General features: G+C 46.0%; 1 pseudogene; it reads left to right on the top strand.

Moving 5' to 3' along the window:
• Positions 1 to 1,447: 1,447 nt before the first annotated feature.
• LOC103294177 (phosphatidylinositol 3-kinase regulatory subunit beta-like) lies at positions 1,448 to 22,662 on the top strand (annotated as a pseudogene).
• The last annotated feature ends 687 nt before the right edge of the window (positions 22,663 to 23,349 follow it).

Raw genomic sequence — 23,349 nt, 5'->3', positions numbered from 1 at the left:
GTGGGTCCGTGTCAAGCACACAGGTGTCACCAGCAGAATACCGCCCAGCGGTTCTAGGACTGGCTGCGAAGACATTTCTGTGGCACTGAGCAGGCCCCATGGCTCCAAAGAGCACCACAGCTCTACCTCTGATGCCAGTACCTGTAGGCCACACTGGCTGCACGGAACCCTGTGGAATGTTCCATCTCTATATGAACACCTGCCTGGCAACCAGCACAGACCATCAGTTGAGCTGGAAAAGGCAGGGCCAACCAGCTCTATAAAGTAATGCTGGGTGCATAAACAGAAAATGATATTGCTTATACAGTGGATTTGGGAGGTAGAAAGGGCTGATTGGCCAGAGGCCAGCCTAGAGCATGGCCATTCTAGGCCCCACCTGACCCAACAGCAAACCCAGAGAATCCAAGCCGTGCCCTCCTCTGAGTAGCATTTATCACTCCACTTCTTGGGTTGCCAACTCGCTCAAACTGACCTCCTTTAAGACCTAACTCAATGTTTGTGGTTTCATATTTTTATAGATATAGATGGTTACTTTCATAACATGAAATAACATACAAAGCATGCCTCCATTAATGTTTCCATCAATTTCAGTCAGTATTTTTTTTCTCCTACCCTTCCTTCTCCCTTCCTTCTTCAACCTACTCGCAGATAAATGTTCACATTAAATTGCAAACGTTAACATTTACATTCTGCAACCACAGCCCCTTCTTCTAAGCTTCACAGGTTGACTCTAAATGTTTTTGTTAAACAGTGTTTACACTAACATTACCACATACATATTGTCCCCTGCCCTAACAAGTAGGCTACTGTACTAATTCCTTCCCTACAAGTCAGAGGTTACGATCCCTAGGCCACTCAAAGAATGGTCTCAGCATAAAGTTCAACAAACTCCTTTTCTTATATTACAGCAATTGCTTAAAAATTCATGATACATTTTTATTATTATTGGGATAATGACTTTCTGGTACAGCTTCTTATTTTTGTAGGAGTTTCCAAGTACATTATTTTTGTCCTAGAATATATAATGCGCATTGTTCAGGGCTTTTCATCCTTTCAAGGATATGACCTACAACAAGATGTTGCCTTTTTCCTCAGACCCTCTCCCCGGCACAGCGCTCTGTTCTGCTCCAATCTGGACTGAGTGTCCTCTAGCCTGGTTGTCCTGCAGACGTGCTGCCTGGTTACTTGTCTGGGATCCTTGTATTTTTGCTCCTTGATTGGGCAGCTCTCCTGTCTCCTGGATCCCACGTTGTTCTCTTCCTTTGTTTATGTCCTCATGCTGTTGGTATACATCCTCAAGTAACCTTCTAAAAAAGGGTACATGGAAACTAAATCTCCTTATTTTGCCTTGCTATTTAATTAACCATTGGGATGGGCAAAAAAAACCAAACTAGGTTAGGTCTTATTCTCTCAGAAACTTGAAGGCATTATTGTATTGTTTTCTAGTATGGAGGCTATAGGTGAAAAATCAGAAGTTGGTTTGAATTTAACTCCTCTGAATTGCTCATTTAATCTCTCTGGGAGATTTTAGGATCTACCTGTTATCCTTGGTCTAGAATTTTGCAGAACAGTATCTCAGTGTTGGGTTGTTTTCAAATATTTTGTTGGACACTCTGAGCCCTTTAAAATTCTGGTCTTTATTCAGCCCTGAATTTTTTTATTCTACTATTTCTTTGTTAATTTCCATTTTCTGTATTCTCCCTTTCTGTGATTCTTTTTTCTTTTATGTTTGACCTCAAGATGAGTTCTCATGTCTCTTACTTTTTCTCTAATATTTCTCTTCTCTTAATATTTCTGTTCTACATTCTAAGAGATTTCCTTGACTTTATAATTCAAGCTTGTTTTGATTTTTTTTATTTTGGCAATCAAAAATTTTTAAATCTCTATGAACTGTCACTTATTCTCCTTCTGTTCCTTTGTTATTACTTATTTTATGGGTGTAACATACTCTTGAATCTGCATGTATAAATTGTAAGATCCTTTTCATAATTACTTTAATGTCCACTATTTATTAGTCTATTTATTATGGTCTGTCTCTTTTGGGTCTTCTCTAATTCTTGTGATCTTTCCAGCGTTTAAAGGGACTGGGCAGCTGATGTGAGATTTTTTTCTGCATTGTGCTGATACTCAAGGAATCTATTTTTCACAAGGTCTCTACCCTAGAACTCGGTCAGGAGCTCACCGTGGGGTGTGAAAGGTTGCGGGGTGCATGCTGGCTGACAGTAGGGTGAGTGGGTAAGGAGCCAACTTAACAGTCCAGCTATGGGTTTCTCGAATGCCAGGATGTGGGTTCTATTCTGGAACACCAAAATCTGTACTAGATGCCTTAGCCTTCTCTGGAGACTGGTTTAAATTTAGAGGCATGCCTTTTTTATTTTGTCTTGGAGCAGACACCAGGTTACCTGCAACAAAGTATGGCAGGTGTGTCCCACAAACTCAACCATCTCCCTTCATGAGCCCCATTTCTTGCTCCTGCCTCTCACTGTACCTGCTAACTCTGAGCTCAGAGCCTTTTTTTTCTTTGTTTCTAACAGACATTGTTTCCCATGTTCATTGCAACCCTCTTATATTCCAGGTTATGCTTTTTGCGACTGCTGCATGCATCACAAATCGCATTCATTTGTCTTCCGAAACATGTAAAGCTCTCTTGCCTTTGGGCAATCTTCTTCCCCAAAGCCTTTGCCATGACTGATATCACTTACAGTTTTATTCCAGTGAAACCTAAGTGACAAAGATGAAAGCATGTGTTCATACCGCCATCTTGCACCAGAAGCTCTCATTAGAAATTTGCTCGAATTCTACTTGGGATTAGAACGATGATTGCTGTTGCACTATGTGCCAAACATTGTGTGTTTGACTTTAATAGGCAGCTGGTATAAGAAGTGTTTGACTAAAGATTACATTTGAGTTCATTTTGTTATTAAAAAGTTGCAAAAGGAAATTCAAGGTGGACTCGAGAAGAATGTTTCAAAAAGTTCAAGGGCGGAAAAGGCCAGGGTTGGCAGCTTCTGGCATCTGCCCCGACCACAGCTGCGGCAGCGCACGAGGTTTGGAGGCCACTCCAGCTCCTGCCGGGAGGACGCAGTGGCTGTCAGTCAAGAGCAAGAGGCCACGCACAGGGCTCTGATCCTGGGCTCCTCACCAGCAACCTTTCTCGGCGTCAGCTCAGCTGCCAACCTTCGTGCACACCTGCTTCCCGGGGCAGGGCCAGGGGAGACTGGCCAGCTCAGAAGGAAGGTTGGAAGCAAGGTCGGATCTCTGGACTCTTTGATGGGCTGGTCCATGACTGATCTCTGAGTAGCGGGAGGCTCGGCGCTTTTCTAGAGCTTTCTTTGGGACTCTAGTTTCCAAAAGCAGAAACCAATTGAGGTAGCTTAAGCAAAAAAAAAAAAAGATGCTTTTATCACAAGGGTTTTGGGATAACCAATGAAACCCAGGAGTCTTAGAAAGGGCACAGAACTGAGGGTTCAGAGGCCATTGCGATTTGCCCTCCTCCTCACCTCCCATCTCCAGGCCTCTCCACTTCCTCTCTCTGTCTACAGACTGCTTTCTCTTCTCCTCAGTCTACGTGGCAGAACGTGGCTACCTCACAGACTGGGTGGGAGTTCACGTACACTGGCCCAGCCGTTCCCAGAGACGGCCTTTCCCTTAGACCACACTTCTTCTGTAAAGGCCAAAGAGAAACCATTTGCAGCTCTGTGGGCCATGGAGTTCCTGGTGAAACTACTCAGCTCAACCACAGTCACCTGGAAGCTGCCCAGCCTCTAGGTAATGAACGAACGCATGGGCTGTGTTCCAATAAGATGGTATTTACAAAAGCAGTGGACAGGATGTGGCTAGTTTGCTGATCTCTGCCTTTGACACACCCCAAATTTCTGCAAGGATCGGAATGGTTCAGCGTGGGTCAATAGCAGTTTGTTAGTCAGAAACCAGCCAGGCAGAGAAACAGAGCAGAGGCATGGCTGCTGGGAGCCCAGCCTGGAGGCGGGGCTCACAGTTCCCAGAGAAGAGAGTCTGAGGGGACACCCCAATAAGGGTCCCCTGCATCACAGCCATTAACTAGGAATATTAGTCCTTGCATCTTCTGACTTTAAGGAGCTCAGTAGCCAAATGGTCCTTGCAGCCTCTTGAGATCCTCAGAAAACAAGTCCCGTCTAGAATGAGGCATTTCAAAATTTTCCCATAATAAAGAAGGAAATGAAAAAAGGATGTGAGGCAATTAGCCCTATAAACAACCTAAAGCTCTACAACTCGAAAAGCTTACTCAAATCTTTTATTGTTTCTCAAATGGACATTTAGGGAAATTTTTTTTTTACATTTAAATCCAAGGCTCTGAAATGGAACAGGAGTAATTTTGAGCTGAGTTGGCCTAGAGATTCTGCTGCCTCCCTCTCCCACCCCCCACCCCCGGGCTGGAGCGTGTGCAGTGGCGTGGTTGAGGGTTGAATTATGTGCCCGGCGTGGCTATAACTCAGTGTGCGTCCTCACCTCCCGTGGCGGCCCTGTGGCTTACAGGCATGTCATAAAAACTCTGTGGTTGGTGGCTGCAGGTGGGAATGTAAAGTGGTGCGGCCACTGTGGAAAGCGGTACGGTTGTTCCTCAAAAAATTAAAGGTAGAATTACCATAGGACCCAGCTATTGCACTTGTGGGTATATACCCAGGACTGAAAGCAGGTCTCGGAGAGACAGATGTGCACCCATGTTCACAGCAGCATTATTCACAGTAGCCAAAAGATGGAAGCAACCCCAATGCCCACCAGCCAATAAACAGATAAACACAATGTGGTGTACACTTAAAAGGAAATATTGTTTAGCCTTAAAAAAAAAGAAAGGAAATCCCAAAATATGCCACAACAAGGGATGAATCTTGAAGACACTATGCTAAGCAATAAACATAACATATTTATGGCATGTCTTGCAATTTATATCAACATAACAACATAACATATTGATAGCATGTCTTGTCATGAGCAGGCTATACTGTGTGATTCCACCAACAAGTTACCGAGAGCCTTCGGATCACAGAGGCAGCGGGCCGAGTGGTGGCTCCCAGGGACAGGAGGGGTGGGAACTGTCATCTCACGAGTGTGAAGTCCCAGGTCTGCGAGGGGAAGAGTTCTGGGGATTGGCTGCGCGGCAGCAGGAATGTACCTCACAGGACCGCACGGTGCACTTGCAAATGGTGAAGATGGCAAACTTGATGTCGTGTCTATTTTACTATAATTTTTTTTTAAAAAACAGTCTGTGGTGGGACAGGCCTGGGCCTCCACAAACCCCACAGGGTCAAGGCTGTGCACAGACAAGAGCCACTGTCCCCAGAAGCCTTCCTGGGCATGAGCGCAGCCTCTGTATTCTGTGTGTCTATTAAAATAAGAGTTTTGGGTGTTGTTTCTTTCTGTCAACAGGAACCAGAGAGCAGGTGTTTAGAAGCACCCTGCTGCTCGCTCCTCTGTGCACTGCTCTGGGGGCTTCTCCCCTGAAGGGAACCTGGAAGCCACAGGGATTGTGGGATGACTGGAGTGCCCAGCGAGATGGGGGAGGTGGGGGCTGCCACACCGTGGCTGTCCTCAGGATAGTGGTTTCACAGATGACCAGCCACCAGGGGACCCACTGCAGGAGCAGAGCACCCTCCCCCGCCTCCACCATCTACACCCTGGACCTCCTCTGAGGGAGAAGGTGAGTGAGACGTCCTCTGGGGGATCTTCTGTCCTGTGAGTTATAGGCCCCTTTGCCGGGGCTCCCCAACCCTTCCTCTTTATTCTGATGCCTGGAGATAGGGTTGTCCTTTCAGTTTTGAGTCTCAGGGGTAAAATTCTTTCAAAGTAACCATCTTTAATTCTGGTCAAATCCCTAGCCTACCAACGGCCAGGGGCTGATGGCCAGGACTGCCGTCCCTGCTGCCACATGGCTGATACCCACCAGGATGGGTCAGAAACCATAACAGTGGGAGGAAAGGATGTTGTTGCTAACCCTTCCCCAGAGCCTCCATGGAAGCTGGGACGAACAGTCTCTCTGCCAGAGGCCAGCTTCTGCGGTTAAGGGTTTGAGAAATGCAGCACAATTATAATTTCCTATGAGGGTTTTCCTTCTGGCAGCCTGGTCGCAGCATTTAACCTCTCTGACCCCTCCTCTCCTGTCAAATGGAGAAGATACCACCAACCATGTACATGGAAAGACTTTGCCAATTGCAAGACATGCTACAAATATTTTTATCTACCTCCTACACCAGTTGAAACATTTCTAATATAAATAAGGTTGATACAAAGTTATGACCTTGATTTCAATGGAAGAAACAGCCCAAGGTAGACAGTGCAAGGGATGAAGAAAGAACTGAGTCACCCCAGATGGGCAGACAGCGGGAGAAATGGGCTGAGTGACAGTGAAGAGCAGCTCTCCATGTTCACTGCAGCATTATTCACAACAGCCACGATATGGAAACCCAAGTGTTCATCCACGTATGAAGAGAGAAACTGTGGTATATACACACACACATATATACATACACAGTGGCGCAAAAGTAGGTTTATAGTGGTTCATATGGAAAATAACACAATAATTAAGCAATAATAATATAAGAATAAACTGTTTTGTGTACTCACAACTGGAAATCTACCTTTTCCTCACCATATATATATATATATATATATATATATATATATACACACACACACATATATACATATATATATATATATATATATATATATATATATTCTCCTATGTAATAAAGAGGTAATATGCAAATGGTCATTAAGGCGTGATGTGAAATGACCAGCGGAGAGCTACAGGAGAGCGGGCAGTACGAGGGCGGGGGCGGGGAGGCCAGCTGAGGCAGTGAGCTACTCGTGCAGGGATTCCTGCGCAGGGCTACTAGTATATATATAAAGCCAGCTACCATAACGACCAGAACACCAGGGCCCCTCGCCCAGGCTGGCCCCGCCTCCCAGGGAGCAGTTAGGGGTGCCCCTAGGCAGCGCGATAAGGTGCGAATTTGATGGGGGAAAGTCGAAGAAATAGAGGGGAAGGTCTTAAGGGCCTGCGGGGTTGGGGTGGTCGGCCGGAGTAGGTTTGGAGTGTGCTGGGGAAGGAAGAGGACGATCCAATTGGAAAACGGCTCAGCACAGTACCTTTCTCATTGCGAACCGGACGGCGCCAGCCATGGCCTGAATGGGCGGTCGTTTCGTGAGTGCGCTTGGGACCGACATGTTCATGGCAGCGGCAGTGCTCCCGAAACGTCACTGATTCCAAATAGCAAACAGCTATCAACGCCAAAGAACAGAAAAACCCTCTCCAACTAGAGGCCCTGGACTTGCAACGCGACTGAAGGAAACACCACTTCAGGAGGAGCTAGGAGCACCGGAAGTGTGCGGCCGGAGGATTGTGGGATTGTGGAGGACGCCTGGGCTTCCGGCTAGCACGTGAGCCTGTAATTGCACATGTACATAGTCAGCCCTACAGTCCTCGGTCTCACAGTATTTGGACGTGACTTCTGGCGGGAAATCATTTCTATTGAGGTTCTCTGTTCCCTTGCAGCGAGGAAGATGAGAATTAAAGGTTTTGTTTGTTACTTTGGTTTGAAGCGAGGACAAGAGCTGCGAGTACGACCAGCTCTACGAGGAGTACACACGCACCTCCCAGAGGAAGCGCACCGCAATCGAAGCCTTCAATGAAACCATCAAGATCTTCAAAGAGCAGGGCCAGACTCCAGAGAAGTGCAGCCAGGAGTACCTGGAGCGCTTCCGGCGTGAGGGCAATGAAAAGAGATGCAGAGGATCCTGCTGAACTCAGAACGGCTCAAGCCTCGCATTGCGGAGATCCACGAGAGCCGCACGAAGCTGGAGCAGGAGCTGCGGACACAGGCCTTGGACAACCGGGAGATCGGTAAGCGCATGAACAGCCTGAAGCCAGATCTCATGCAGCTGCACAAGATCCGAGACCAGTATCTGGTATGGCTCACCCAGAAAGGCGCCCGGCAGAAGAAAATCAACGAGTGGTAGGGAATAAAAAATGAGCCTGAAGACCAGTGTGCACTGATGGAGGATGAGGGTGACCTCCCCCACCATGAGGAACGCACCTGGTACGTGGGCAAGATCAACCGCTCACAGGCTGAGGAAATGCTGAACGGCCAGCGGGATGGTACCTTCCTCACCCGTGAGAGCAGCCAGCGGGGCTGCTATGCCTGCTCGGTGGTGGTGGACGGCGATACCAAGGACTGTGTCACCTACCGCCCGGCCACTGGCTTGGGTTTTGCGGAGCCCTACAGCCGGTGCGGGTCTCTGAAGGAGCTGGTGCTGCATGACCAGCACACCTCCCTCGTGCAACACAACGATGCACTTACCGTCACACTGGCACATCCCGTGCGAGCCCTGGGCCCTCACCCCCCTGCCCGCCCCCTTCCCCCCCACTCCCCGACACACACACATACACACAGCCCACTGACTCATACAGAGCAGGACTCCATCTTTCTGTCTGTCTGTCTCTCTTCTTTGTGAATCTTTATCTCAGTCTCTCTCTTGCTTTCTCTGAGTTTCTCTTCCTGTCACTCTTCTATCCCCATCTCTGTCCTCTCTGTCTCTCTTAGTCTCTGTACCTCTAAGTCTCTGTTAGAGGAGCATACCTCCTCCACCCCATGCCCCCTTTCCCATGGGCACTGCCTTCCCTGGCTTTGGCTGCCCCCACTAGTTCCTGCAGTTCCCCCAAGCTCCCCCTGCCTGTCCCTGCCATGTTTACATAGGCCCCTGGGGTGCTCAGCCCCAGCCTGGTGCCCTGATTTTTAAGCCATAGACCTGACATCAGGGCAGGAAGAAGGCAGGAAGGAACTTCACGGGGCCACTCCCAAGAACCTCAGCGGTGACATTTGGGGCCGGGCGGGTCGCAGGTCCCGCCCCACAGACCCAACTTCCCCTCCAAACCCTGAAGTGAAACCCGCACCAGTTACCCCACATGGAGCTGCTGCCCAGAAGCCCACCTCCCCCAAAAGTAAAATTATTGAAAATAACCTCAGGAGCTGGGCCCTTTCTGACCCCAGGCTTCCTGGGAACTGAGGCTGCTGCAGGTCCTGCTGGGCCAGCCGAATGCACGCTGCCCACAGCACCTCCGCTCCATGCAGTGTCAAGGCTTCTCCTTGATCATGTTGGGTTCTGATTTTGTTTCCTTGACCGTAAACCCATTTTCTCCTCTTTTGGGACAAGAACCCCAGTTTTCTATGCTGCCATGGACCCCCCTCCTGCCTGCCCAGCTACACTGGCAGGTGGGTTTTGTATGGTACGTTGATACTGATGCAGATATAAAACATTGAACTAAAAAAAAAAAAGGAAAATGGGATAGTGATGAATAAGAAACTTTGGAGACAGTGAAGGGCAGTTTGTCCAGACTGTTGAGAGCTAAGAATTGGAGTTTAATTGGGATAGAAATCCTGCTACTAGCACCTAATGCCTGAAATCTTAGCTCTACTTTTAGGTTTTCCAGTTCCAGTTTTTGGAGACTGCCTATTAAAACATTCCTGATTGGAAAGTGTTTGCATAGAAGCCCATAAGTATTAAGTATTTGCTGTGTTTACCATGCTTAGCTCTCTGTAAGGAATATGGAATAATGTTAAATGCCTCATGTTCTCAAGAAGCTTGACTTTTAAAATAAAAAGTAAAGAAGAAATATAAATATTAAAAATAAGAAAAGAAGAAGCTTGAGTTTTAGGGGCACAATCAGGCAGCCAGGAGAGCAGTTAGGGGTGATCAGGCAGGCAGGCAGAACTATTAAGGGCGATCAGGCAGGCAGGCAAGCAGTTAGGAGCAGTTAGTCCCAGATTGCGAGAAGGATGTCCGAAAGGTCCTGGATTGTGAGAGGGTGCAGGCCGAGCTGAGGGACCCCCCATGCACAAATTTTGTGCACCGCCCCCCCCCCTCTCTCTCTCTCTCTCTCTCTCTCTCTCTCTCTATATATATATATATATATATATATATATATATATATATATATATACACATATATATATACATACACACACTGAGTGGCCAGATTATTATGACCACCTGACGTTTGTAGGCAAATTAGCCATACACTGCATCATATGGGATATGGAAGCCGAAGGCCTGTTCAAACACCTTTGCTGTCTGCAATTACCAAGATAAAACATCTCCAATTCACACAGGAACACAAGAATTGGACAGTCGAGCATTGGAAAAAAGTCATGTGGTCCGATGAATCATGTTTCCAGTTGCATCATGCAGATGGCAGAGTGAGAATTTCGCCTGAAACAGCATGAAAGCATGCACCCCACATGCATGAGTACAACCCTTCAAGCTGGTTGGGGCAGTATTATGGTTTGGAGCATGTTTTCCTGGCATGATTTGGGCCCTTTAATTCATGTGGAACAATGTCTGAATAGCACAACATACCTAAGTATCATTGCTGATCAAGTTCATCCTATCATGTTGATGGCGTATCCCAATGGAGATGACTTCTTCCAACAAGACAATGCGCCATGCCACGGTGCTCGTATTGTGCAGGAGTGGTTTCAAGAACATGAGGGAGACTTTACCTTGCTTAGGTGGCCCCACAATCACCAGATCTCAATCCAATTGAGCATTTGTGGGACGAAGTTAAAAGAGCCATTAGGCAGCTGGTTCCACAACCATCAGATCTCACAGAACTGGACAATGCTATTAATCAGGCATGTTGTCAGATTCCTCGCATCACCTTTCAACATCTTGTGGAGTCAATGCCAAGAAGAATCGCCGCAGTATTGAAGGCAAAAGGTGGTCCAATGAAGTACTGATGGGGTGGTCATAATAATCTGGCCACTCATTGTGTGTGTGTGTGTGTGTGTGTGTGTGTGTGTGTGTATCCGATCTAATAAAAGGCTAATATGCAAATCGACCTAACAGCAGAACAACCGAGCTATGACGCTATCACCCACACTGACCACCAGGGGGCAGATGCTCAACACAGGAGCTGCCCCCTGGTGGTCAGTGCGCTCCCACAGGAGGAGCAGCTCAGCCAGAAGCCGGGCTCACAGCTGGCGAGCACAGCAGCAGTGGTGGTAGCCCCGCCTTCGAGGCAAAGCTAAGGATGTCCGACTGCCCACTGGGAGCCCCAGACTGCGAGAGGGCGCAGGCAGGGCTGAGGGACCCGCCCCCACCCCACCCCCCAGTGCACAAATATCATGCACCGGGCCCCTAATATCTATATATATATATATATATATATCTATATATATAGAGAGAGAGAGAGAGAGAGAGAGAGAGAGAGAGAGAGAGAGAGATTAGTCAGCCACAAAAGGAGACCCTACCATTTGGCATGACCTGGATAGACCTGGAGGACATTATACTAAGTGAAATAAGTCCAACACAGAAAGCAAAACCCTGCGTGACCTCACTTCTGTGTGGATTCTGAACAAGTCAAATCCACAGAAGCAGAGAGAACAGTGGTTGCCAAGGGCAGGGAGATGGGGGAGATGGGGGAGATGGGAGATGTTGGTCGAAGGATACAAAGCTGTAGGTATATGGGATGAATGAGTCAAGGGATCTAATGCACAGCATGAGGACTAAGTTAGTAATACTATACCAAATGCTGAACATTTGCTCAGAGAGTAGATTTCAGGTGCTCTCAACACGCACAAGTAACTATGTGAGGTGAGTGATATATGTGTTAATTATCTTGCCTATAGTCATCATTTCACTATGAATATATATACCAAAACATCATGTTTTACACCTTAATTATATATAATTTTTATTAAAAATAAAGACATGTATATCAAACACACATGAGAAATGAACAGTGTTAGCTGGTTATGGGTCTCCAGGCCGCTGGGCTCTTAGTCACCAAGTTGAAACCAACTCTTGTGCATTGTCACCAGCACAAGGCCTGGAGCCACCCCCACCCCAGGACTCCTGTTTCAATGGCCACCCCAAAGGTTGGGCCCCTCTGTGAGTGGGGGATTGAAGTGATAGGGGCTCAGCTGTCCCCATCCAGCCATGGTGCATGGCCAGGGCCAAGATTCCTCACCATTTACCACTGCAGGCCGCGCAGGGCTCCATGCTCAGGAGGAGACACTGAATTGGGCTGTCAGTTCCCAGAGATGGTTTCCTTCCCCAGGGCTTTGGGGACTCAGGCAATTGCCAAACTCTATGGCCCCCGGTTCCCCTTAAGTGTGATAGATGGGCTGAGTTTTCCTGGCAGTTTAAACACTTTGCATTGATTTGTGTATTAGTTTGTATATTGTTTTGAGAGACCAATTTCAAGACAAGCTTTGTCTGTCGTCCATCAAAGCTCACTGGTGCTTTATCTTCATTCTGAGTTGGCTGCTCATCAGATTCTCGCAGGCTGCTGCCCAAAGATCCCGCAGCCTGCGACCTCCATCCATCACAGCTCCGGATCATCCAGCCTCAGGTGTGTTAAGACTCAGAGGGAGATGCTGGCCGCTGGGGCCCAACACTCCACACTCACTCTCTGCTCCACGGAGAACTCTTCCCGTTTCGAGGTATTGGAAATTCTTTTGATATAGGAACTCTCACACGCATCTCACAGATGTGGAGATTGAGGGGATAGATGAGAAAGAGGGCATCGAGGGGATAGATGGTGATGGAAACATAAAGCTAAATGTAATTTAAGTTAAAAAAAATCATGGAATAGAGACAGATAGGAACCATAGCTGCACCCCAACAGCACTTCGAAATGGACAGAAAGGAAACAGCCATTGAGAATGGAGCACTTTTTCTCTGACTTGCCAAGCATCTATGCTGACACCTGTGATTGGGTACAGCTTTGGTGGAGGGCCATGGGGATTGAGGTGAGGCCAATCACCCTTCATGCAGCATCTTGCTCCCTAAAAAGGGGACCGGCTCCTGTCCTTCATCCATCCCTGGAACAGGCCAGTTCCTGGTCCTGCAGGGGTAGATGTGTGACACCTTGTGTGGCACCTGGTCCCCTCCCAGGGACAGCTCACTCTCCCAGCCCTGCCTTACTACACTCTGACAGGAAGAGACAAATCTCCAAGAGACACCCCACCCATGCCTTTCAGCCCCGCATCCTGGACTGAGGAGCCCTAGGACATAAATGAATCTGAACCAACTGGGGCTGACAGTGAAATCAGTTCACAACATTACAACATCACAGCCTTTCTCTCTCTCCTTTCCTTTCCTCTTCCCTCCCACTGTTTCAAGGGCAGTGGCCTTACTGATCATTTTCTTTCCTTGGATATGCACATGGTCCTGGCCCCCCACATCAACAGTGTGGTGGAGACAGGAGCTAGGTGAGGCCAGGGTCCCCTCACCTGGAATTTAGATTCTCCAAAGGGCACCAGACAAAGTGACCACAAAACACAGCAGCAGGCTCTGACAGCTGGGTGCTGGCAAAGTCACTCAGCTCACCAGGAAAGCTGGTCCCACAGCACCGCCAGGGACCTGAGATATCCCAACAACAGGAGTGTGAGGGTCACTAGGAGGATCACTGTGGACCTGGGGGTGTCAGTGAATGAGGAAAATGGAGTTAACGCTAATAAAAATGTGTAAGAAAAAAATCAGTGACCTTCAGTCTATTTCTGACCCTTCACATCCCCATTGTCAGAACACACATCCCCTCCTCTTGCCTTTCCTAAGGAGGACCAAGTTCCAGACCTTGCCATTCTCCTCCCTCCCATTTATTTGTTCAAAATAGGGATGGCTCTCCAATATATGAAGAGATGCTCAGCCTCATTCAGAATAAAACAAATACAAATGAAAACTGCTCTGAGATTCCATTGATCACCATCAAGGTGGCAAAAGGCCAAAACTCAATGACACACTGTGTTGACAATGCTGTGGGTCATGGGCACGCTCGCTCACTAATGGTAGGGTTGGGAGTGAAAATGAATGTATTAGGATCGTTTGGCTCTTTCTATAATATAATAAAAAATATATTTAGTCTTTGACCCTGGTTCCTGGCACAGAGCTCCTAAAACCCTTATAATTTCCTAAGGGATAGGTGAGTCTCTTATTCATAAGGAGGCCCTGTCAATCATACCTGAGTTTATGCTGATGAGTGATTCTGGGTGGGGATGCCTGGAGAGCTTTAGGGCATGGCTTTTGAAAGTAGCTGGAGTGGTGATTTGGTGGATTTCATCTTGTTCACCCTCCTTCTAGGTCAAACATTCATAAAACTCAAAACACTGGTGCAAGGTGGATGGCAGAGGTGCCTCTATTAAAAAACAAAAACAAAAACTATGCTATCAGGCTTGTTAGCATCTTCCTCTAACTAACTACTACCCTGCCCCGACAGATGTGGCAGCCATGCCAGCCAGGGGCAAAAACTCCAGAACGGAACAGTCCTTCAGCCATAGTGTGAGATGAACGCAAGTAGTGTCTAAACAAGCTGAAAGGGTTCAGAGGAGATCAGCTAAATACTTCGATAAACAACTTGGGAAAGCAGATCGAGGAAGGCCATGGATGGCGGATAGGCATGTGGTGAGTCAAAGAGATCTGGGGTTTATGAGGAGAGCCCCATTAGAGAGCTTTGGGTCACAAATTAGAGGCATGTTTGGCTCCTTAGACTCTGCCAGGCAGACTGCTGCTGAGGGAGCAAGGCTATCACAGCCGCCAGAGGGAGAATGGGTAAGTGAGATGAATGGAGATCAAATCCCATTATAACCAATTCCATTACAAAGAAAATTTCACCTTAACAGAAATATATCCAAGCCCCAGGCATTGGCCCATCATAACCGTATATTGTTCAAATAGCCCATTGTGAACATGCTGTTCTTTAGTCCTTCTAGGTAATAGTTTTTAGTTATAACAACACATTAGCACATCCCCACTTAACACATGATGAATTATTTGCTGTACACAGGATACCTGCATTCCTTTCTGACCCTCCGACTGTGGGAGGTGACTTTTAAGATGCCCTATCGGAAGGTGATATTCTGAAAAATTGCAAGGAATTGGTCTTAATAAGAATCTTTATCTCATCTTGCAGTTTCCCATAAAATCAGCCACCTGGGTCTAATATCATTAGGAAGGTTGGTTAAAATGTTAGGTGATCACCCCTAAATATGCAGAATAAACATATTGGACAAAACTTTATGGTTTTAAAAAAATCATAAGAAAATAAGACTAGAAACTTCCTTCATCTAATAAACAACACCCGTTATGAACAGACCGTAAACATCCTACTTTAACGTGGAAATGTTTAAATTGTTCCCTTAAAAATCTGGACCCAGCCCTAGCTGGTTTGGCTCAATGGATAGAGCGTCAGCCTGCGGACTGAGGGGTCCCAGATTTGATTCAGGTCAAGGGCACATGCCTGGGTTTCGGGCTCCATCCCCAGTAGGAGGCATGCAGGAGGCAGCCAATCAATGATTCTCTCTCATCATTGATGTTTCTATCTCTCTCTCTCCCTCTCCCTTCCTCTCTAAAATCAATAAATATATATATTTTTTTTAAAAAAATAAAAATCTGGAGCCAGATTAAATAGTCATTATGGCAAAAAATTGGCAAAAGCGAAAAGGTCTAGAGTATACCAGTTGTCGACAAGGATTTGGAATAATGAGAACTCTCCTGTGGGGGAGGGGGTATGCACTATAATCCTGTAAGAGCATGTGGCATAACAAGGAAAGATGGCGCTATACACATCTCTGACCCAGCAACTCCATGTGCTCCAGGAGATGTGCAGAAAAATGTATTGTAGCTCTGCTTTTAACATAAAAAGATTGGAAACAACACACCTATCCATCAAAAAAAAAAAAAGAAAGAATATATAAATAGTGATATATTTTTACAATGGAAAAGTACATCGTAGCTAAAGTGAATCAACTAGAATTACATGTCTCAACATGGATCCATAGCAAGAAAAAAGAAAAGAAAAGAAAAGAAAAGAAAAGAAAAGAAAAGAAAAGAAAAGAAAAGAAAAGAAAAGAAAAGAAGAGTTTCAGGAAGACACATGCAGGGTGATACCTTTACATAAAGTTTAGAATGTGCCAGGACTAGGGCTCAGCACCTGGGGCTCCGAGGGCAGGAAATGCAGCCTGAGCAGGTAGAATCCCCATAAGTATTTGTCTCTGAAACGGAGTGATCTGGGAGGCACTCCAGCCCTGAACTGGGGCTGAAGCAGGATAACACCCTGCGTCTTGGATGATATTAGTGCCTTAGCTCAGGCTGCCATAAGCACCACCACTGACTGGGCGGCTTAAATAACAAACATGCCTCACATTCTGGAGTCAAGATGGTCATCCTCTCACATTGTTTCCTCACACGAAAGAGTAAAGGCAAGCTCTCTTCCTCGTCTTATAAGGACATGAATCCCATCATGGGGGCTGTACTCTCCTGGCCTAATCACCTCCCAAAGACCCCGCCTCAAATACCGTCACATTAGGCTTCAACGTAAGAATGTGGGGAGAAGCATTTGGTCCACAGCAATCAGCAAGACCCTTGACCCCTTGGGAATGACCGGAAATCTGCAACTAGACCAGAACAATGGCAGTATGGTGAGAAACACAAGACACCCTCTTTTCCACTGTTCTGTCCTCTTTTCAGAATTCCACCTTCTGGTTTCTGATCCACTTTCACCACCTGTTACATATGTATCTGTTACACATCCAGAAAGCTACCCCAGAATCGTCCCTCTCTCCCCACCACTTCTCCAGATCAATAGAAACATTAGGAGACCAAGAAAGAATTGTGAGGTCTTTGCTGTCTGGGACATGTTATCTCATAACACTCCGTAGACCCTGGGAACATTAAGGAAATTAAGCTGATCCATTTCAATCTGCTTCTTCTTTGGGGTTCAACAGGGTAACATGGCTTTCCCAAGATCACCCAACTAGTTAGTGAAAGAGCAAGACCCCACTTCTGTAAGAATTGTGTTGGTTCCACTCTACCACGAAAGTCCACAAGATACACTCATTATGCAAAATCCACAAAGCATCAGCTTGAGCTCTCTCATTCCTTTCGGGGTTCCAGAACTATCAGATCATGGTTTATGTCACTTTCAACTCATGAAGGATCACTTTCAGGATGCCCTCCCCAGAGAGGTTAGAGTCATGCTTACCATCGGGACCTGGGATGGCACCCAAGCATGCACAGTAGTGCACGTAGAACAACAGCCTCCACATTTAGACAATGACTCATCATTTCAAATGTCACTGGGCTTGGAACAACTTGAAAGAGAAGGAAAGCTGGTGAGTTCTCAGTGGAGTGTGCTGATGAAGACATGCTTGTGATAATGAAAGGCAAAAATAGATATTTCCATTCCTTCCCTCATATGTTGATACTCAAGTATCATTAAGACTCTGGTAGCCAAGAATTGCTTTAACAACAGTAAGACTGAGCTATAAGTGCAGGAAAATGTCTACAAAAACCCAAAACTTGATTGCTTTCTAGATTATTTTGATTTGTGAAGATCAGTGAGAAATACAAATCAGATGTAAAAAGTAGTTAGCAGTTCACATTAATGGATAAACTTTCATATTGATCAGTGCTGCAAAGCTGAGACCACCTCCAGTCCCTAGCCCTCAAAAAATGTACAGTCTCGTGCAGATCCAAGAATGAACACTTGGGACAAATTAAACACGTCTATGGAGAAACACAAAAGTAAGTGGTACTTAATTGAAAGAGAACACCAGCTTTTTCTGGCTTTGGAGAGAGACAAAAGAGATGATCCAGGTGACATGGGATTAATTAAGGAGGACTTCCTGAAGAAGTATGAGGTTTGTGCTGAGATTTGGAAGGAAGGAAAGGCCTAATGGTGAGAAAGCAAGAAACCAGATGTCCAAGACAGATGAATGGCTTTTGCATTTGCCCAGAGAAGGGGATATGGTGATGATAGCAAGTCTTTACATCAGTAAGATAAAGCTGTTTGCATCACTCATTTCTCTATAGACAATGACCTCAGGAAAGAGGTAAGACGGGGGTTAGGGGGTCCTCTCCATTTACAGAGGGGAAAACAGCTTACCTAAGTGGCTTACTCCAGGGCTCATAGGCAACAAGCAGTAGAGCTAAATCTTGAAGTGAGGACTGTGGATTCCCAACTACAGAGCATTTAGGATTCCTTTGATATCCTAATAGTCTGAAATAGAAACATAGGCAAAGTGATAGCTTTTAAATAAACCCGGTGAGGTGCAAGTATAGGGTGAGGGTATATGCTGTGTACCTTCAAGGGACTCAATAGCCATAAATTTGGCCTGTTTAATTTGTTGGTCAAGAGTCATGAAAAATGATTTAATGAGATCAAGGCCACAGCGTTAATGTCTCAAGAAGCAGGGTTGAGATCACAGCTGCAAGCCATTGTTATCTGCTCACACAGGTACACCAGTCTGCAAAAATTAGAGATGAGGAGTAACAAATGGAGATCTCTATTAAAAAATGGGTCTCTCAATGTACAAATTCCCACAGATGGAAAAAAATACCTCCAAAACCTATTTAACAATGGCTTGCCCAAGATCTCTGTGCATGCGAAAACCCACATGTTACTATTGTTCATTTGAAGTTAAACTGGGCTGGAAACTTGCTCTTTTCTCTTGCAGCTTGACTTCAGAAGCTTCCAGCTGGAATGCAGCCACATCTCTGCACAGAAGCATCCACCCTTTAAAGAGTGTCAGGTTCAAATGTGCTTAACTTTTATCCCTAATTAAAAAGGCCAGGGGGATACTTGGTAAATACGTGGTGTCTAATTAAGTCCGACTGCATTACAAACTGGATTCAGTGTACTCAACTTTTACATTTTGAAATTCCAAAGGGATCCTATGCTCTCCATTGGCCACAGATGATGGCCCTTTGCACATTCTCACCAGCTTGTCAACAGCGCAGCCATGAAGTCAACCAATTCTCAGGCACTGCAAAAGAAGCTGTGCCGTATTCTGGAACTTTCTCTCTGGAACACTATGTCCTCCTCTACCCTCACACACATACATGAGTCCTGGCTTCTCCATTGGCATTTTCTCCCTTATCAATTGTTCCCAACCTTGGATGCACATTGGAATCACTGGGGAGCTTTAAAAATCCCAATGGCCAGGTGCCACCCCCAGAGATATTGATTCAATTGATTTGGAGAATGACCTGGGGTCAAATTTTTTTAAAGCTTCCCAGGTGACTCAAATTGTCAACTAAGGTTGAGAATGACTAGGACTAAGTGGTCTTATCCAGTGCCTGGTTTTAAACCCCATCCATTGGCTATGAGTTGTAAATTTAATCTCCTGTCTTGTGCTGTCCCCTGAGTTCCAGAATCATTCATTCAAACTTCTTGCTGAACTTGTCCACTTGGAAATCTTAAAGGCTTTGAAACTTCAGAAGTTGAAAGTTAAACTTGGATTTCTCGCCACATCCACGTGTTTCTCTTGCACTAGCTCTCATTGTACTAAGTAGCTCAAACCAAAAACCTAAAAGCCATCCTTATTCTCTCCCTTTTCCTCATTTACTACATTAAATTCAACAGCAAAGTCTTGTTTGTTCTATAACCCAAGTAGGTCTCGTATCCTTGATGGTAGGCAGCTTCCACCATGGTCCCCAGTGATTCCCACTACCTGGAATTCATACCCTGTGTAATCCCCTCCCACATTGTGCCAGAGGTAGTACTTATAACCAATAATATGGCAGAGTTGGTGATATGTTACTGCAGAGATTAGGTTATAAAAAACTATGATTTCATCTTGCTCTTCTCCCTCCTCCACACTCCCAGCTCCCAACTCTGAGAGAGCTGCGAGCTGCCATGTTGTGAATAACTATGGGAGAAGCCTGTGTAGTAGGAATGGAACCTTCTGTCAAACAGCCAGCGAGGAATTGAACCTTCCAACGATCACACAAGTGAACTTGAAAGAGGATTCTCCAGCTTCATAAAGCATCGAGATGGCTGTGCTCCAGTCAATAGCTTGAGAGCAACCTCATGAGACCCTGAGCCAGAATCACCCAGTTAAGTTGCTCCTAGATTCAAAACCCTTAGAAACTGTGTAATATAACAAGTATTTATTATTTAAAGTTGCTAAATTTGGGGATAATTAGTTACACAATAATAGGGACTTATTCTCATCCACATTTTGTATCCGATGGCCACCATACTACCTCCATTTCTTACTATGTGAGGAAGTTCAATTTCATCTTAAAGACCAGATGACCTGAGGAACCCAGCTGAGCCCAGAACCTTACCAATCCACCATCAGACTGCAATTATAACAACCCAGAAAAAAACAGCAGGAAAAAAAACAAACAAACACTCAAACAACTGACAAAATTGTGAAAAATAATAAATTATTGTATCAAACTACTATATTTTGGGGTTGTTTGTTATTCATAAATAGGTTAGTGAATAACTTATCCTTTAACCTCTACCCTTAATCTTTTATGATCCCTCTTCCAAAAGATCATCTTTCAAATGGCTAGGGGCCCTCCTGGGTTTCCTCTGAACTGAACGCCTTTAGTTTTTCAACAGATTTCCACCACTGTGAAAATTTCTCTAAAGGCCCTCTGGCTTATTCTCTCTGTTAGAAGTGTGGGTCTCAGTAAAGAAACACACTCGCACGTTCTGGCAGTGTACCTCTCAGAGAGACTGCAGTCCATTGGTACAGACACTCTGCTCCACCCATGACAGTGTTCCTGTGCCTTTTTTAACATCCCCATCACATGTGGTTCGCATGACATCATCTCTGGGTCATAAACCACGGGCCCTTTCTCAAGAACTGTTGTGAAGCCCCATTTTCCAAATCTTGTATATGAAAATTTGACCATTTGAACACATGTGTAGTTCCTACTAAGTTGATCACAATAGTTTTGACCTGTGGGGGACTTTCTAAATCTAAATTCCCTCTATCTCATTAAATTCAATGACCAAGTCTCAGTCTTCATCTTATTTGATTTATCAGCAACATCTGACCTAGTTAAACTCTCTCTCCTCCTGGGGGTGCTTTCTTTCCTTGGCCTCATGGGAACCCCCTCTCTCAGTTATCACCCTGTTCCATTGGCTGCCTATTCTCAGTCTTTGCTGGATCCTCGGACTTCTTCCCTTCATTATCTGCCCTTGTTCACTAAAGCCATCTATAGGCTGAATAATTCCCAACACTATTTCTCCAGTACTCATTTCTCCCCTGAATTTCAGATCCCAATTGCTTACTGAATATCTCTAATTACAAAACGGGTACCTGAAATTTAATCTATCCAAAATAGAACCTGGGCTCTCCCTCGCTACCTCTTTCCAAACTTCTTCTCTCCCTCCCCATAAATAGAGACTTCATTCTCGATTTTCCCAGTTGTTCAATCCAAAATCCTTAACATCACGGACTCCCCTCTCACACTCCAAATCTGATTTGTCAGCAGATCCTTACAACTCTACCTTCAAAGTGTCTAAGGATCCCACCATTTTCATCACCTGCATCACTCACATCCTAGTCTAAACCATCACTGTGCCTAACCTGACTATTAGAGTTAGCTCCAAATATGGCTTCCCAGCTTCCACAGCCTATTCTGCATATGGCAACCAGAGTAACCATTGAAGACATAAGTCAATTGTACATGTCATCTACTCAAAACCTTCTTGTGGCTTCCCAAGTCACCTAGAGTAAAGTCCAAAGTCATTGCCAGGGCCAGAATGCTCTACACCCGGGCTGGGGAATGTCAGGCCCTCGGGCCGTATAAGGCCCCCCGAAATCATTTGGTCTGGCCCTGCCAAGGCATGAGGGGTGAGTTAATTAAATGTTTGACCAAATATAGCAGGCTAAATTTTAAGTTGATAATTTTATATGGCCTGTGAATGATGTTATAAATAGCCAAGTGGCCTTTGGCAGTAAAAAGGTTCCCCACCCCTGCTCTCACCTCTCCTCTCCTCACCTCCACGCACTCCACCACAATGACAACTGGCCTTTCTGCTGTTGCACAAACACACCAAGCGTACTCCTGCCTCGCAGCCTTTGCATTTGCTCTTTCCACGGCCTGAGAACACCACTCTCCTGAGACTCGTTGCTTTTCTTTATTTTACACAGGCACCTGCTCAGAGACCCCTATCAGAGAAGCGCCTTTCTGAAGCCAGCGATAACTCCCACCACAAGCTGCGTTACAGCTCTTCTTCCTCTGACGCGGAGGTCTGTCTCCGTCACTAGTGTACAAGGTCCGACAGAACCGAGGCTTCTTTGTTCCTGCTGGATCCCCAGAGCTAGAGCCCAGCCCAGCCCGGGCTAGGTGTTCCATCGTAGTGGAATAAGTGAATTCACTGGTCCTTCAGCTTCGGGCCATATGCAAATTGGATGTTTGTGTCAACTATATAATTGTCCAAGAAAATGATTTCTTTACTCGGTCAAAGGGATACAACCAAAAATTACCTCTGTGGTAGGTCCAATGGAGGTCATAATCTTAAAGATGAATTATACGAGGCCTAGACTGTGGAAGGTCTTAAACGACCAGCCAGGATCCAAATTGCTTACCAATGGCAATGGGATGCCATTAAAGAGGTTTGAGTATGAGATGATAGAAATAACTTCCATTGGGTACATTTTTAAAAATTCTACTTAGATTAGTTCGGAAGCAACTTGACATTTTCCTTTTCTTCGCTGGCTTTTAGAACATGTTGACAAGTACAGTGTATTTTGCACATTCCTAAGTAATTTTCTGGTCTGGGGCAGGAACCAGCGGGTCATTTACAAGCAGATACGTGTGGCTGTGAGCAAACAGACTTGTGCATCTGAGTTCTACGACCACATCCTACACGCCTAGCACTCATACTTCTGACACCTGGACCACTGTGTAGCGCACACACCAAATCTGGTTTCCATTCCACACACGGAGGTTCTTGCCTGAGCTTTCTTCCGAGCCAGGGAGTCTGAGACAGAGGCTGAGGGGCCGGAGCAGAAGCTGTGCCCCGCACACCGGACTCCCGGGAGTCACGTGTGTGACCAGCACACCGCTCAGGGGCCAGGAGCAGCCAGGACAATAGCAGTCTTCTCAGCACAGACAGGCGTGTGGTTGAGAAGGAGGGAACGGTTGAGCCCATTCCGAAGATTTGTTCAGTAACTTCTTCCAAGTCAAGGGGAGACCAGCGGTGGCTGAAGCAGAGGCCCCAAAGCACTGTCTTCAGTCCCTGCGGCCAGGACAAAGGGCACCAAGGGGCAGTGGGGTGGCAGCCCCAGGCTCTGAAGGGGCCTCGGAGGAAAATGCAGAACCAGGTCTTCTTTAGTGTCCCTCCCACAGCAGCCTCTGCCCTGGAGGCCCTGGTGCTCAGGAACTGAAAGCAGAGTCAGTTCCCTAATGTTAGGTTCCCTAATGTTACCAGGCACGTTACTAACCCTTAGGTTTTCCCTAATTACGCTGTGCCTATTCTTGCCTCTGCTTTTCTTACCTTCCTTCCAGAGCAGCACTGAACCCTCCATCCCTTAACACTCACCCTCTCTCTCTGCCACCCCC

The sequence above is a fragment of the Eptesicus fuscus genome, chromosome 14 (assembly GCF_027574615.1).
Source record: "Eptesicus fuscus isolate TK198812 chromosome 14, DD_ASM_mEF_20220401, whole genome shotgun sequence".
NCBI classification, from domain to species: Eukaryota; Metazoa; Chordata; class Mammalia; order Chiroptera; family Vespertilionidae; genus Eptesicus; species Eptesicus fuscus.
Note: the sequence above shows the minus strand (reverse complement) of the source record. Positions and strands in the feature narration are given on the sequence as shown.